Source organism: Triticum dicoccoides, chromosome 4A (genome assembly GCF_002162155.2).
Source record: "Triticum dicoccoides isolate Atlit2015 ecotype Zavitan chromosome 4A, WEW_v2.0, whole genome shotgun sequence".
Classification (NCBI taxonomy): Eukaryota; Viridiplantae; Streptophyta; class Magnoliopsida; order Poales; family Poaceae; genus Triticum; species Triticum dicoccoides.
This window is the reverse complement of record NC_041386.1, coordinates 480,976,370-480,993,089: the sequence shown is the minus strand read 5'-3', so window position 1 is coordinate 480,993,089 and position 16,720 is coordinate 480,976,370. Positions and strand designations below refer to the sequence as shown.

General features: G+C 43.1%; 1 long non-coding RNA gene across 1 annotated transcript; it reads left to right on the top strand.

Moving 5' to 3' along the window:
* The first annotated feature begins 12,539 nt into the window (after positions 1–12,539).
* Positions 12,540–15,619, top strand: LOC119288990. Its single transcript, XR_005141383.1, has 3 exons — positions 12,540–12,597; positions 14,026–14,192; positions 15,442–15,619. It is a non-coding gene; the product is annotated as an uncharacterized LOC119288990 (long non-coding RNA).
* The last annotated feature ends 1,101 nt before the right edge of the window (positions 15,620–16,720 follow it).

Here is a 16,720-nt window from a genome sequence, read left to right as displayed (position 1 = left end):
ACAACGGGGCTCGGCGTGGGCAGTGGCTACAGCAACGGTGAGCGGCGGCGACGAGCTTCGCTCGGTGGTGCTCGGGGGAAGGGGAACAGACGAGGTATAGGCACGGGAGAGAGGGGGAGAGTGACCAGGGGGTTGCGGGCGTCTCCGTGGCACTCGGGTGAGGACGGGGGAGGCAGCAGGAGGTGGAAGCAGGAGGTGGCTTGGCCTCGTGTGCGTGCACCACGCCGTCCTCCTCCTGGCAAGGAAGGAGACGACTGGCGCCTGGCTCTGGTGGGCTGGGCCGTGCTGGGCCAGCTGGGCTGCCAGGTAAGGCCAGGTAAGCCTTTTCCTTTTTCTGTTTCCTTTTCTATTTTTCTGACATTTGTTTTGATTTGATAAAAATACCAAATCATTTTATTTAATTCTGTCAAATTTTGCAGGGACCTAAGGAATTAATCCAAAGCCCCTCACCAAAATTCAGAATTATTGGACAATATTTTGTATATATAAAAATATTTATCCAACGCAAATAAATACTGGATTAATTCCAAATCCCCAAAATAAATACTTATGAGCTCTTGAAAATATTGGTTTGATTTTTATCTCTGTCCAATATTTTCAGAGAGCAACATGAGCATTTTCTTGGACCCTTTTGGAGCAGTTTTTACTTGGGTCATTTTCAGAAATGATTCTGAGGGTTTCACAAATCCCCATTTCAATTTTAAATGGAATTTAAACATGATGCAAACATGAAGGGCTAGCCTAGGTCATACCAGAACTAGGGATGTGACAGAGGGAGAGGGGTAGAGTGTTGTATGGGTGATGGAGTTGCTTCTCGAAGATGGTGGGAGAGGCCTACTAGACAAACTAAGGGTGGAACTGCAATGTTATCAATAAGAGTGGGATGTGTTTCTGTGTGTGCCTGTGCGTGATAGATCTGTCGGGACGCATCCATGGATGATGAAGGGGAACCATGTGTTTGGTAAGCAAACCTAACTAGATCGGTAGATCAATTGTTGTTTGTCGGAGGAAGGGAGAGACACAACTAATGAGGTAGATCGATTGACGTGTGGGTAAAAACGAGTTATAAGGACCTAGCTAGCTATATGTATAGCAAGAGATCGGTCGGTGTACGTCCATTTCTTAGAGGCAAATAAGGCCCAGCGAGATGGATAGACAGAGAGAATGGAGCTAGGAGGTGGTGCGAGAGGCCCAACTACTAGCTAGATAGGGGGAGGAGTGTGCGGTTGTGAGAGCGATGAAAAGAAGGGCGATAGTTTACACGTGTGTATGACCATATGAGAGACACGAGGCAAGGACACATAAAGGAGGAGATTGAAGGTGTGTTTGTATGTTGTAGGCAGGCATTGCTGGAGAGGTTTATCAATCGGTGTGTGTCGGAAAGGAGTTGTGGAGACTCTGGGAGAACGACCTAAAGAAAAAAATGAATGTGCCCGGTGGATAGAATGCCGAGGGAGGGGGAGGGCGAGGAGGGCGTGTGCATGCATGAGAGAAAGTTAGTGGTAGCTACAAAGGTTAGAGGATTGTGTGGGTGTAAGAGACTAACAAAGATCATAATTTTATATGAAAGAGGATTCATATATTTGAATAGGAGATCATAGTGTTTTAAACATTGCATGCATGAATATAGTGGTGATACACGTGTTGTGCACATGTTATACCATAATGTGATAATGCATGGCGTTTGCAACTCACAGCTAAATGCCGAACAATCTAAACCATACTATACATCAAACAATCTCACATTTTATTTGAATTTGTGATAATGTGTGGCGTTTGCAGCTTACAACTAAATATCAAACAATCTAAACAATACTATATATCGAACATTCTCACATTTTATTTGAATTTGTGGTAATGTGTGGTGTTTGCAACTCACATCTAAATACTTGTAGGCGTAGGGGGCGGGGCACCATACATAATGTGATAAACACATTATACATATGAGACATGGTTTAGATTATGAAGATCTAGCTAGAGCTAGAAATGTAATGTGATTTGAAATCAAAATAAAGTGGATTCAAAAAATCTAGTTCAAGTTCATATAGTACACATAGTTCATATGTAACTCGAGACTAATCATGTGGTGTGTTGTGAAGATAATACACAAATGATGGTTTAACTTGACAATAATGATGATTGTATATCTTATTAAAACAGAGAAACAAATTCAAATGCTTTGACTTCACAACAATCATTACTGTAGATCTTATTCAAATAGAGAAACGAATTCAAATTTAGTTCATATTGAAGCGGTAGTATATACGTTTGGAATGCACTAAAACGTTCATTTGAGTAGTAGGTTGCATGCATTATACACATAGCAAAATATTTTAATTGAACATAACATGAATTCAAAGTTTTGAATGACATTTGTAGGGCGCATTGATTTGGTACAGTACACATTAGGCTTGTCCGGAAATTTCAACCCACGCCTTGTTAGCCCGAAATATTTAAGATATATCTTTGTCTTGTTGTGCTCCGACAACTCCCTCCATCTCAACCCGTGCCTTGCTATTCCGAAATTACAACGCGCGCGAAAACTCCCACCTCCTGTGAAATCCCGACACACGAAATGCCCGTGGTACCCCTGAACCGAAAGAACCTCCTCAAATCAGTGGGGGTACTTTCGTAACTTACCCCACATTTCAGACAAGCGCGTCTCTAAGCCATGGTTCCCCACTACCATCCCATCCGCCCACCCATTCGTACACCGAGGCCGCGAAAACCCATGATGAAACCCCACACCCTACTCCGTCCGCCACCCAGCTAGAGCCTCTTCCCCGACGACGTCGTCCACAGCAACATCTTGACATCCCTCATCCACCGTACCGGATGAGGATCCGTTGTCGATCTCATCGTCCCGCTGGTTCAGCCACCCCGTCCTCCACCTCCAAGGAGCTGCCCCAACGTTCCCCTCGTCTTTCGCGCCACCTCCATTCCCACACCGCCATCTTCACCTGCACCACCGGAAGAGCATCATCATCACCGTTTCCTCGGATGAAGCTGCGGCCTAATCGGCGCCACCAAAGATGTTGTACACTAATCGCCGCATTTTCTTCTTGATTCGATCTCACAGTGCTGCCGACGCTCGGTCCCGAGCCGACATGGCGTGGCTCCATCCATGGCGGCATCGCCGGCCACTTCCTCCACGGCGTCGCTCCCTCGGCGGTGACGTCCACATCAGTAGGACCTGCTGCTGCTTTAGCTCTCACTCACACTGCTGCTCTGCTCTTGCTCTCGGTCCCCTGCTTGGTCTGCTCTTGCTATTGCTCTTGCTCGCGCTGCTGCTCTCGCTCTTGATCTTGCTTGCGATGCTGCTCTGATTTAGCTACACTTCACTCCGATGCCGCCGGGGTGAAGGAAGAACCAGCCGCAGCTGGGAGGGGGGCTCGCCGGAGAGGTACCCCACTATCTATCTTAGGGTTCAGGATGGGGGCGGTGGTCGCCGGTGGTGGCGGGGCGTTGGCAGGGCGGTGGCGTGGGGATCACCGGAGAAAAAGCTCGACACGGGGGGGCTAGAGGGATGGCCGGGGCGGCGGCGGATCGGCGGTGGGGAGTGTTTTCGGGGCGGGCGGGGCGGCGCACCGCTGGCCGCGAGCGGCGGGGGCTGTTGTTTGGCCGGCTCAGGGGGGTGGAGGTTGAAGATGAACCGCAGGCCCTTGATTTCGTATCCAATGGCTGCAAAATCGATTGACCAGAGATGAAAAAGTCAGTCGACCGACGTGTAGCCTCACCTTGCTAGTGCGTTCAGTTTCGACAGCAAAATTCAGTTTTGACAGCAAAATTCAGTTTCGACAGTTAAGTTCAGTTTCGACAGTTAAGTTCAATTTCGATAGTTAAATTCAGTTTCGACAGTTAAGTTCAGAGATGAGCGGCTAATGTATTTTACATCTAGCACTTTGTGTTTATGTATTTTACATCATGTATTGGAGATGCTATTAGAATTCCACTCAGGTTAACGTTGTTCGTTGTCTCTCTTGTCCTGCTTCAGCCTCGGCGTCGTACAACTCACCGGAGCTGCTCCAACGACGAAACCCTCCATCACAGTGGAGCAGTACCTCGAGCTCCATCTCCAGACGCCTAAGATCTTCTTCCCCTCCTCCGACAGCCAAGTTAGCCGGAGCATCCTCACCGGCCAACCCAATCACGCTGAGATCGACATGGCTTCGCCAAAGAGGTTGTACACTTGTTGCATCTCTTTTTTACTCTACATGTTATATATATTGTCCACTGAGCACACGTATTTGTTCCTGTAGTGTCTCCTTGAAAGAAAAAACGTAGGAATTTTAATTTTCACTTGTCCTCCTTTTCAAATTCCTATTCATGAAGCACAAGACTAAGAGATAGTAGCATAATAGCATTATAACCGTACATTTTCTTGTGGTTTTACTTAATCTCACCATGCTTCTTTGCATCCTGTGATCTTCCAATTATTGTGAATCAAACACCTAGATTGGCAGAAATCCTGTGTTTTTAAATTCTCCGTTTTGCACGTGCATTCCTATCCTATTCCTGTCTATTTCCTATCCCTGCATCGTTGGAATTCTCCAATTCAAACGAGCCCTTACAGAATTACTTCTCTTACAGATAGTTGTCAAAGAAAACCTTGCGTGGTTTGTCCCGCTCCTGTTGCACCGTCGTCCACCCCAGCTCAGCTGCTCCAACGACAAAAGGGTCCAGCACAGCAGGGATCCGGCCTCCAGACTATCTTTCACCGCCTCAGATCTTCTTCCCCGCCGCTGGCAGCCATGAAAACTGCACTACCATCATCAACCGAGCAGATGACCTCGAGGACTACACGGGTCCGCAAGAGAGGTCGCACTCTTTCGTGTCTGCTTACGTTATGCATCGCTTAATATTACATGCTACTTTATCATCCGGTTCACTGATTAGACTCTGAGTCATCTCCAAATTAATGGTCAAACTTGAGTTTTTAAATGGTTGTGGGGTACATATCGGGGCCGCTATCAATAGTATATATCTACTATCTGGTTAATCTCCGGTGTCTACTATGAGTTTCATGTTGGGTGGGAAACAAACAGTAAAGAAGCCATTATCTGTATTTTTTTAACTGAAGCCATTATCAGCCTGCTATTATTGGTTTTGGGTCTATCCACAGGTTGCTACCATCACTCTGGATTTCTGCATGCACTCCTTACATAATCTCACTATGTTTTATTCATATGCATGACAGTTATTGTAAACAATGGAACTGAACATGTAGAGCAAAAGATACGAGCCTTGCATGGCAATAAAATTCCATGCAGACATCGCTCCATGGTAGGTGCAAAGGCAGCCCCCCTCCACGCATTTCGAATTGTAATCGAGAGGAAGATATCTGTTCTGAGGGGGATTCAGAAGGAGAAGACAACTCCTATTTACCCCCTGAGGTCTTCGCTCTAACTTGGCATGCTGATGTTGGTTATATCATGCATATGGTGTCTTGCATTGCTTACTTTATACATCAAATATGTCATCTGCTTAGTTTAGACATCCTTTGTGTGAATGCCATCTGTTTAGTTTATTCATCGTTTATGTGAATTATGCAATGCCATCTTGTTTAGCCAGGCATCATTTATGTGAATTTTGCAATGCCATCCTGCTTAGCCAGTCATCTTGTATGTAAATTATATCAGGCCATCCTTTTTTTCGTTACATATTACATTTGTCAACAATGTTATTACATTCAACTGCTCTTCGTGTGCATCAGCCATTTGACACGGTGATGGCAAATTCTGGAGTAAAAACAAGGTCTTCAGAGCAGACTATGCTATCTGACAAAGCACATATCACGCTGGTTACGGATAGCTCCTCAGAGGAGGATTCAGAGACAGATGACCAGTCCTATCCCCCCCCCCCCCGAGGTGTATGCTCTAACTTGGCAGGGTTATGTTGCTCATGTCGTGCGTATGGTGTCTCGCATTGCTATGTCATTTGATTAGTTTAGACATGCTTTGTGTGAATGCCACCTGTTTAGTGTCTAATTACCATATATGTGAATTATGCATTGCCATCTTGTTGCAAGACATTATATATGTGAATTATACAATGCTATCTTGTTGCAAAGGCATTATATATGTGAATTATGTAATGCCATGCTGTTTAGCCAGTCATCATGTATGTGAATTATATCATGCTATCATTTTTTTTGTATTATGTGTTCCATTTGTCGACAATGTTTGTATATTCAACTACTCTTCCTGTGCATCAGCCATTTGAAGCGGTGATGGAAGTATCTGGAGTGAAAACAAGGTATTTAGAGCAGACAATGCTACCTGTTGAAGCAGACATCTTGCAGGTTACAGAGAGCTCCTCAGAGGAGGATTCAGAGACTGATGACTAGTCCTATTTTATCCCTGAGGTCTATGCTCAAACTTGGCAGGGTTATATTACCCATGTCATGCATGTTGTCTTGCTTTGCTTAGTTTTTACATCATATATGGATTGCCATCTGCTTACTTGCTTACTATATAAATCATATATTTGAATTATATCATGCCATCATGTTTACATAGTACATACACATCATCTATCTGAATTATGGCATGGCAACCCATTTAATAAAGACATCATATAGTTATATCATCTCATCCTCTTTAGTGTTTACAGTCATCATATTTTGAATTATGGCATTCTATCCGTGAATGTATGTGAATTATGGCATGCCAACCTATTTAATAAACACATTATATAGTTATGTCATGTCATCCTGTTTACATAGTCTCATATTTTGAACTATGTCTTTCCATCTTTTTAGTTAGCCATCATATATGTGAAATTGTGTCATGCTATCCTGTTTGGTTAGACAATATAAATATGAATTATTTCATGCCCTCTTTTATTCCCCACTATCCATTGCACCTGTCTATCATACAATGTCTATACTTTCAATTACTTTTCTTGTTTATCAGCCATTTGAATTGGAGAGCGTGATGGCAGTATCTAAGGGAGTAACAACACGGTCTTCAGAAAAGATAGTGCTACCAGTTGATGCAGATAGAACCACGGTTGTACTTGCCCAAGGACCAGATCCACCACACATAACCCAGACTCTCGCAGATTGTACCCCTACCCAGTTGGACAGAGAACCAGCTACACCCCTTCTAACCCCAACCCCGGCAGATAGTAACCCAGTTCCTGTTGACACAACACCGTCTCCACCACAGAGCACCCAAACACGAGCAGTTAGTAAAGGAACTGCAGTGCCCAAAGCACGAGGATCACCACTCTGAATCCCAACTCAACGCTTAAAGGAGAAGAAGATTTGTTCTCAGGTCAGGTTCTGTAGCTATGGTTCATACTCCTTTGCTCTTGCATGACTGTATTTACTCATACCAACTATTTTCAAATTTGAAGGATGGAATTGAAACTCCAATGGCGCAACAGGTATGTTTTAAACCTATTTCTTTAACTGGTTTGCTGTTGTAACCTGCTCTATGTTGATTTTAGTTTCAATTGAATAAACAGTTATGTTCTCATGTCATGCACATTACAAGTGTTGTTATTGCTCTATAGTTACCCACACTTATATTCTGTCTATTCTGCTTTGTCTTGAACAAATATTATTTGAACTGTGTCTCTATCTTGATTTGGCAACAAAAACTAGAATGATATAGACCATAAAGTGACCATGGTACATAGATATATGTTTGTTTCATGCTGTTATCCTGTCCACTTTACTACTGAACTCATTTACCAAAATGAGTTTCATATACAACATGGTAAACATGTGATGTGTCTGCTTGTTTCTCTTTTAGAATGCGGACAAAATATTGGAGAACAGTACCGCATTATCCAATGGTAAAGGAAGTAATGCAGATAAGGTTCAAGATAGTGAGACATCCCTGTTGGTCTCCAAGAAAGCTGATAAAAACTATCTTGACGACAGTGAGGGAACCCAAAAGTCATGTCTTGATGTAGTGTTCAAGTTACTAGCCACTACTGCTGGCACAAGCTCTTCGAACTCGCTGCTTGAATCAGTTCGTCTTCTTGAGTCTTAACTTCAAGTTGAAAGACATCGATCAGATGTGCTGCAACAGGAAGCTGAAGGACTGAGGAAGTCCCTGCAGAATTCAGATGCATATTTTCTGGTGCAATAGCAAGCGCTGGAGGATTTAAGCGCCAAACAAGAGAAAGTTAATAAGCTTGCTAAGCATCTTGCCAGCATTATGGGTACCCAGGATATTGTTTCTTGAGATCTTCTGAAGTGGTTTCAGTTCTGGATTTGTTTTGCTGCGGCGTTTATTTGCGCTGGTCGCCAACTTTGACAACCAGTGTATATGATATGCTGCTTTGTTCCCTATATTTGCACTGGTGGCGAACTTTGATGCCCAGGGGATGTAATATGTGTAATAGCCGTGATAGCCTAGCGTTAGTTGCTTGCTTATTTATTTCCTTGTTGTCTTGTTTATTTGTTTGCTTCTAGTCATTGCAGTTCTTTTTCCGCGGTTCGCTAGTGGCTGCAATAACCTATTTTTTAAAACTAGGCCACAATAACCATGGGCTAATATTTACTGTAGTGACACTGGGCCTCCTACTGGCCGTAGAAACAGTGGGCCTTCTACGGGCCATAGAAACAATGGGCCTTCTATGGGCCGTATTATCAATGGGCCTTATACGGGCCGTATAATCGATTGGCCAAACATGGGCCAAATAGACCGCATTACGGCCGTAAACGGGCTAGAGTTGGAATCGTCCATTCATGGGCCGACCATAATGGGTCATCGTTAATAGGCCATATTTGATGACGCTATGAAACGGCCCAACATATTAACGGACAACAAACGGGCCGACTATAACCACGGGCTGAATTTGGCCCACAAGCACAAAATGACAGTAACGGGCCGTAAGTAAATGAATGCTGGAAATGAGCCCAAGAATAAATGGGCTCTGAGAAGGCCGAAAGATAACATGGCCTGGAAACGGCCCAACGGAATAACGGGCCGTTAATGGGTATAAAGTGATACACTGTTCATTACGGGCCAGTTTCACCACGGGCGTTAATGGGTGTAAAGTGATACACTGTTTATTACAGGCCAGTTTCACCACGGGCCGTTAGTAGGCCAAGAGTTACATAGGGCCTCATATGGGCTGAAAGACGTCATGGGCCATACATGGGCCAGAAGTGAAAATGGGCTGGAATCATATTGGATGGCCCAGATGACGCTACTGGGCCTAATTCGGATAGGGCGTAACGGGCCTTGGGTTAGCGGGTTGTAAATGGGCTATATTCGAATAGGCCGTTAACAGGCTTTCCATGGGCTGGCCCGCCAGCTTTTGACCAAATCAAACGGGCCAGACTTTTCACAGGAATGGGCCTCTGTTGGGCCGTGCCACGTGCCGACATATCATAGGCGCCTTCCGTCCAATGAGTGGTTGACATCTGTCCCAATGATGAGCCGACACGTGTTTCCTCCAGCCAATGATGATTTTACACATGGAAAATCCCCATTGGTCGGGGCTGTCTTATCGGATCCAAAACCTGACCCGATAGCTTAACGGCGTTCCGTTGCGGTGGATGTCACGTGTCGGTCACCCTTGACGAAAGCACTTCTGTGACGCGCGATTTATTGTCATGGAAGTGGACACTTCTGTGATGATAATTTTGGTAATGTCATGGAACACTTCTACGACAGCACAGGTATGACTATCTTGATTCTGTCATAAATTTGTCATGGATGTACATGCATGACAGAAAACGTGACCTACTCTGACAAACACGTATCATCACGGAAGTGTATTTTTTTTGTAGTGTCCTGCTCCCTCTCCCTCATGTGCTCCTCCTGTGTGATTTTGATTTGGTTGTGTGATTGACTGATTGAACTTCATGGTGCTTGCACTTCCAAGGACAATTTATTCCAGTGCCCGATTCATTGTCCATCTCAACCAAACCTCACATGGTGGTGCGAATTTATGCTAGGTATATGCTTCTCTCTCCCATCAACTCCTCTGATTGTTCATTTATTTATTTTGAATTTCTGAAATTTTGGTATGTGCATTTGGCCTTATAAATTTAGACATTTTGTTTCTTCATTTGGTTTGCTACAGGAATAAATGTTCCAGGGTTGGAGAAGAGGGGGTTGAGCAACAGCTGAGCTTAGGTGAGTGCTCAGGTTGATCACCTGCACCAAGAAAAGTGTGATGCCGGTTATGCACTTTCTTTTCATAGAATGTTGGTATCTGTATCTTGCTGAATGGACAGAGCTAATGTTCAGTTCATTGTCTCAGGTACAGAGCTAATGTTTAGTTCATTGTCTCAGGCATGGATTTACAGATTCAAAATTTTCTTGTACACTTGCTCGGCGCACACCAGCTAGGCAGGCCAGGGGATGAAGGTACGATGCAGTGAGTGCAGCAGCGGCAGCGGGGAAACCCCTCCTAGTCGAGCCTCATCCCTAGCCTCTACCTGCAGAGGAGAACCCCAAGAAAGCTAAAAGTTTGTGGAGGAGCGCCGACACAGGTGAGCATCTTCCTATTTTTCTTCATCCTTTCCTCAACTTCCATGGTAACCTATGATTTTTTCTTCCAGTTTTTAAGAGGGTATTTCGGACTTAAGATTGATCTGGTAGTGCACGTGGTGTGGTGTGCCATAAGCAAGAATATCTTATCTGCGCCATGACAATAAGGGCTTGCTGCAGCCAGGCAGTTCTTGGGAGTATGGTGCTTCGATTTGGTTCCTGTGGTGGTATCTTCCCTCCCTTCTCCCTCCGTCTATTTCTTACTTATGCTTTGATATGTTGTATTGGCGTAAATTATGTACTTGGTTGAGTCCGACTTGCTTATTGAGATGAATCGTTTACAAAGTTATAGTGTTATTTTCAGAATTTGTAGTGACACTGTTACCTTCAGAATTTGAGATGAACCATTTCTAGAGCGTATATGGAGAGCCTAGAAGCAGCAGGGGTCCACGGAGCAGCGGATGTGGCCGATGGAGTAGCAGGAGCGAGGAGCTCGAGATGGTTCAGGTTTGCCTCCACTTGCTCTCTTATTCGTTGGTATACAGCTAGGTTGTTATATACAAGTTGTTCATCTTTATACAACTAAGTTTTTGCGGCATTTTCTATTGTAGGAAGAGTGCCTAAAGAGATTATAGAACTGGATAGAGGTGCCTTATGATAGTATAGCTAAAGAACAACAGGTATGAGTAGATGACACTGCCACCTATGTGTTTCATTTTTATTTGTTGTGATATTTCACACACCCCATATTGGCACCCCCTCTATATTCCCACTCTTATAGACTTGCAGAAACACATGCTGCTTGTCTCTATTTATCTTGGTCTTTACATTATAAATTAAAACATAGCTGGAAAGAATTATGGGTCATTTTGGCATGAAGCTCGAGAATGATAATACCACCTCAAGTGGGGATAAAGCAGAACAAGAAATAGATGAGATGTAATTACTGAAACTAGAAAAAAAATACTCTTCTAATTATGCATATGTAAAGTCATGATTATGTGTGGACCAGATGTGTGCTCTTTTCCATTGCATATGAGATTGTCGGTTAAAAGAGTTTTTTTTCTTCCAGCAATGAGCTTTCATTTTCATTGTGGAGGTTTGTTCGGTTCATCTCCTCTGGTTATTTTTTTCAGTTTGTCTCTTAGAAGTTTGGGTGCCTCTGTTTTGCTACTTTTTAGTTCTCATCATTAAGGTTTGTATCTTTCCTCCCCTCTCGGATTGTTGCATCCTTATTGTGTCTCATCGTTAAGGTGGCACATACAAGTATTAATTTGTTGAGTTCTGCTAAAGTACCGCTGAAAATTCAAATTCTATATACTTTACTTTTGGCTATACACGAGAATACAGTACACACATTTGATTAGTGATTAAATGTGAAGACCATTGTGCATGTTTTTCTGAATGTGGATTAATTAAATTTTATTGCTTTATGGTGAGATGAATATGTTGATTATAATAATATAATGTTAAGAGATTTTCAAGTGTAAGCTTGTAGCAAATTATCTTCTAACCCAGACTCCATATCATTATTTATATTGTAACACAAATGTGTTCTATTATACTCCCAGCCTTGGTACATGAAGGCATGATATTACCCCTCTCCCCCTGCCCCTTCTATGTATTTTTGATTTGTTTGTGTGACTATTGAATGGTGCTTGCAGGTCCATGGACATTGCCAGAATTTTCACTTTATTGCAGTGTCGTATTTTCAGATCTCATGTTCCTCAAGGTAATGGACAAGATTGTGTTTTTGGTAGTATGGCACCATTACAACATTTTCTATTCTGTCATTCATTTGTTATGCACCATATTTAAGGAAATAGAGGAGGCTTGTTTGCTATTGTTATGAATCTGTTTCTGAATATTATTTGTAGATTTATGTTTGGAAACACCAATCACAGTAATGTTTTTGTGTCTGTAGATAGATTTGCATATTTCATATACTAATACCGAAATTGAAAAATTGTAAGAAATATGGTTGGAGATGTCATGTAAACTGGTAGTTTTCTTAAGAAGATCATTGTCATGTAATCTGATATATCATTAGGTTATTTGTAATACTGCTGCAATTCCTTATATAGTTACAATAATTTAATGTGTAGGTGACAAGGCTTTGGAGCCATGGTTTTCTTAGGTAGCTTTATTTTTTCCGACAAAGGGTGAATTTTATTACTCAAAATGACGCATCAAGTGGATACAAACATAATGGGCGTACACCCGGCCTCTGCATAGTTAGGATGCACACAACCAACACTAACGCACACATACCTAAAACATGCTGGCAAAGAACAAAGTCATACAAGACCAAAGCTATACCTAAGCGATAAAAAAGTGATCAAAACAGCGATCGACAAAGTACTACAACGACCATATCCGCACCAACCATCTCTTTGACACCACAAGGATCATAAGATTCTTCAACAACAACGTCTTCAAGAAGGAAACAACGCCCATGCGCCACCGTCACCGGATTCGACCATCAAATGTCAAATGCTAGGTTTTCACCCTAAAGAACAAGTCCGAACATCCAAGCAATGCCTTCAACAAGGTAACGATGCGAAAGCATCATCATTGCCAGGTATACCAACTCTGGCCATACCTAGGGTTTTCACCCCGGAGCTCGAGACAAGGTACTCGAGAAGCACCACATCAAAGTCAACATGTGTTGTCGTCACCACTTTTCCGCGATTCCAGCAGCTACATGTGTTGGGCTAGAAATCACCCTCGTTACTGCACAACCATTCCCTTTGCGTCAAGTCGCCGTTCATAGATTGCATGCCACTGTCGAAGACTGACTGACTAACTGAAGTGAGACACAGTGAAACCCATAAAGAAGCCTTCTGCGTGCATCTCGCAATGTCGTCAGTATAAACCGCCAACAGTAGTTACCGGATCTGGAGGAAGAAACATCACAAAGACCTTTCGTGACCATCGCAATCCGCAGCTAGGGTGCCGCCATACGTAGGCCAAAGTGACTACTAGACGGACCATCGCTGCGGCGGAGCACACTACACCAGACAGTCACCTCACAGGAGAGAGTGCCACCCAGGCCCATCGGACGCCATGGCCGGATCTGAGAACGACACCTTGCAGCGTTCATGCGCCGTCATGGACATCATAGCCGGGTTGCGCGTGACCTCTGTCAAGCTTGTCGCCAGGCACACCGGGCTGGTGCTCGTGGCGGCTGCAGCCAGCAAGAGCCGCTCCGAGGCGACACCACGCCCCGCGTGCACCAGATCGAAGCGAGCAGCACATCCCGCATCTGCTTGTGCTGCTTCTCCTGTACTGCTGCGTGAATCTGCTGGTCCAACAGAGCTACTATTTATTAGCGCTATGAACCGCCGCATCTACGCAGAGGCTGATGCGGTGCCGCCGGAGTTTCATCGTCGCTGCTGCTCACTTCTACTCGTCGCTGCGGAACTGCCGGGGCCCCGCCGCCACCGTCGACCGCACGGGTTTTGCCCGGCGGCGGCGAGGGAAGAGAGATCGGAAGGGAGGTCGCAGAAAACTGGATCGAGATCGCCTCCCGTGTCGCCCGTCCGGACAAAGCTAATCTCTTTAGGTAGCTTTATTAGGGCATCGAACTATTTGGTGCTACAATTGTTGTAAATGTCTAACTTTGTAAGATATTCATCATTGGTTCATCATAGTATGCTTTCTTCTGTGCCTTGTTTCACAGGCTTGCTCTCACTGCTGCTCTAGACAGGGAACGTTGATGACAACATACAGGTAACTCTTTCGAAATCATGGATAGCATAAATATACAGTTGTATGATTAAATTTGAGGTTATTTCTTAAACCGGCATATACTTTCCTTGCATTGAGAGCACAATTTATAATCAAATGGAAACGGCATACCTTTCTTTACTTGGAAGTTGGAACATGGCATCCAGCGGAGGAAGATGAGTACCATATATGTATATCAGTTTATCGCGAGCTCTAAAAAGGTTTTCGTCTATTGCTTTCGCACATCAGGCTTTTTCCTGATTGTCGCCAGTACAAAAAGAGCTTGCTGACATGTATAGGAGAATGGAATACACGTTCTTGAAATGAAGCAACTTATTAAACTAAACCATGGTGATGTGTACTCCTTGCCGCTGATTTATTGAGATCCAGCTGAAAATAAGGGGAAAACAAACATCATCCTGCCATTTAAGTTATCTCATATTTATGGAGAAAAGTTACACAGTTAGCTATTGCAAAAATACTAAAATTCATGTATGTATCCGGCTTCATTATGGAGTTGAGAACGAAATCATTGGAATTCTTATGTTGAGAAAAGGCCAATGGAATATTATTATTATGTGTTACAAAGTTCATACAAAGAATATATATTGTAGTGCTCTAAATATAAATTAAAATATTACTAGGGTCCTTGGTTAATGCATTGTTTTTTCTTTTCCATCCAGAATGATATTAGAAGATAAGGAATTAGTATGAGATGCTTTAGGGGGTTAAACAATTGGATAAGATTAAATACATGTTGTGCCGAATTGGCAGTCCTTCGTCCGTATTTTCTTGATAATGATGCACCATTTGGTGACAGGTTCTCTACAAAACTTAAATTTACACTAGAAATTATTTGTTTTTATGACACACGGCCGTGTAGCTGTGATCTTAGAGTTAAGATATAATGAAAAAGGGATCTGAAATGTGGTTTGTATGACCGAAAACATTCTTCACATATGGTTAGTTATGACCGAAGACAGTGTGCTGTTTTTTATTCCATGCTCCAAATATTTCATGTCCGATTCATAGACATCCTTGAATTGCTTAACGATGATGGCATGTTTGGTGTTCATATTTTTGTCAGCCAAATAATAATAGGTGCACTTGATTGTTTGAGGAAATGCCAACTGAAAGCTAAATTCAGTTAGAATTAGATTTGTGCACGTGTGTTCTTGATGCTTCATGTACGACCAGTTCTCTCGAAAATAGAGATAATTTGTCAAAATTGTGTTTTTGTGAACATGCATAGGGCCTCTCAGTCTTTAACCCTGACTATAAAAATCCATTGATGGAAGCCGGGGAGGGCTGAGATGAACATCCGGCTCCTGGGTCTAAGCCATCGAGATGATAGAGACGATGTTTCCATGTCATCTACTCCAGCAGCCGGACAAGGCATATAAAAACCATGGATCCTTGCTCCCCAGGCCGCAAAATGATCGCAGTGATATCTACGACCTCCTCCTAGGTGTATTAATCTCAGTCTCATGTTTGGTTTTCTTCCCTTTTCTCTTCTAATGATGTAATTTCTTTTACTAAGATAACACCATGTTTGTTGTAATGCCTTATTTGATGTAAGATTCCTTTTCTACTTTGAATGAATTTACTGCATATATTTCTTATTTAGTTTAGTTCATCATTCAGAGACGATGGAATATTTTTGTCCTTCACGGGTTAAATGAGCATTGCAAGTATGTCTCAGTTCTCTTTCTTCAAGTGCTTCAAGTAAATGAAATTGTTTATTTCGAATTTAATACCTTTTAATAATAATCATAATGAGAGAGGGGTATGCTTCTCTCTCTCTGGGCAAATGTTACTTTAGACAACATGTACTAAGAAATAAAAACTCTGGAAATGTGTTTGAATCTCACAAAAAGAGTCCGTAGTTCTTATTCATACTTGAAACACGTGAGGCTCTGCAAATTAAATCATATTTTTTTTTCAAGGCGCATATGGATTTAGCAGACCACAACTAAACCGACTGTATATACATGGCCTGTCCTTAGTAAAGGAAACTATTTTCATCACGAACATGGCTTTAGTTGAAGGTTCTTGCAGCATGAAACTACTTTCATCGACAACATGTATTCAGCAGGTCTCTGCGCCATTTGGCGCAATGGGTCAACTAGTGTACTGAATAAGAAAGGGATAAAGAGTTGGCTTACAATCGCCACTTCACACAAATACAAGTTAAACATACATCATCCAGAATACAGCCAAGGTCCGACTACGGAACCAAAATAAAGGAAGACAGCCCCAAATGCTAGATCCCCGATCGTCCCAACTGGGCTCCACTACTGATCAACCGGAAAAGACATAAAACATCGATCAAGAATCTTCATCGAGCTCCCGCTGGATTGCGTCATCTGCACTGGTATCATCAGCACCTGCAACTGTTTGGAAGTACCTGTGAGTCACGAGGACTCAGCAATCTCACACCCGCGAGATCAAGACTGTTTAAGCTTAAGGGGTAGGATAGGGTAATGAGGAGGAGCTGCAGCAAGCACTAATCAAATATGGTGGCTAGCATA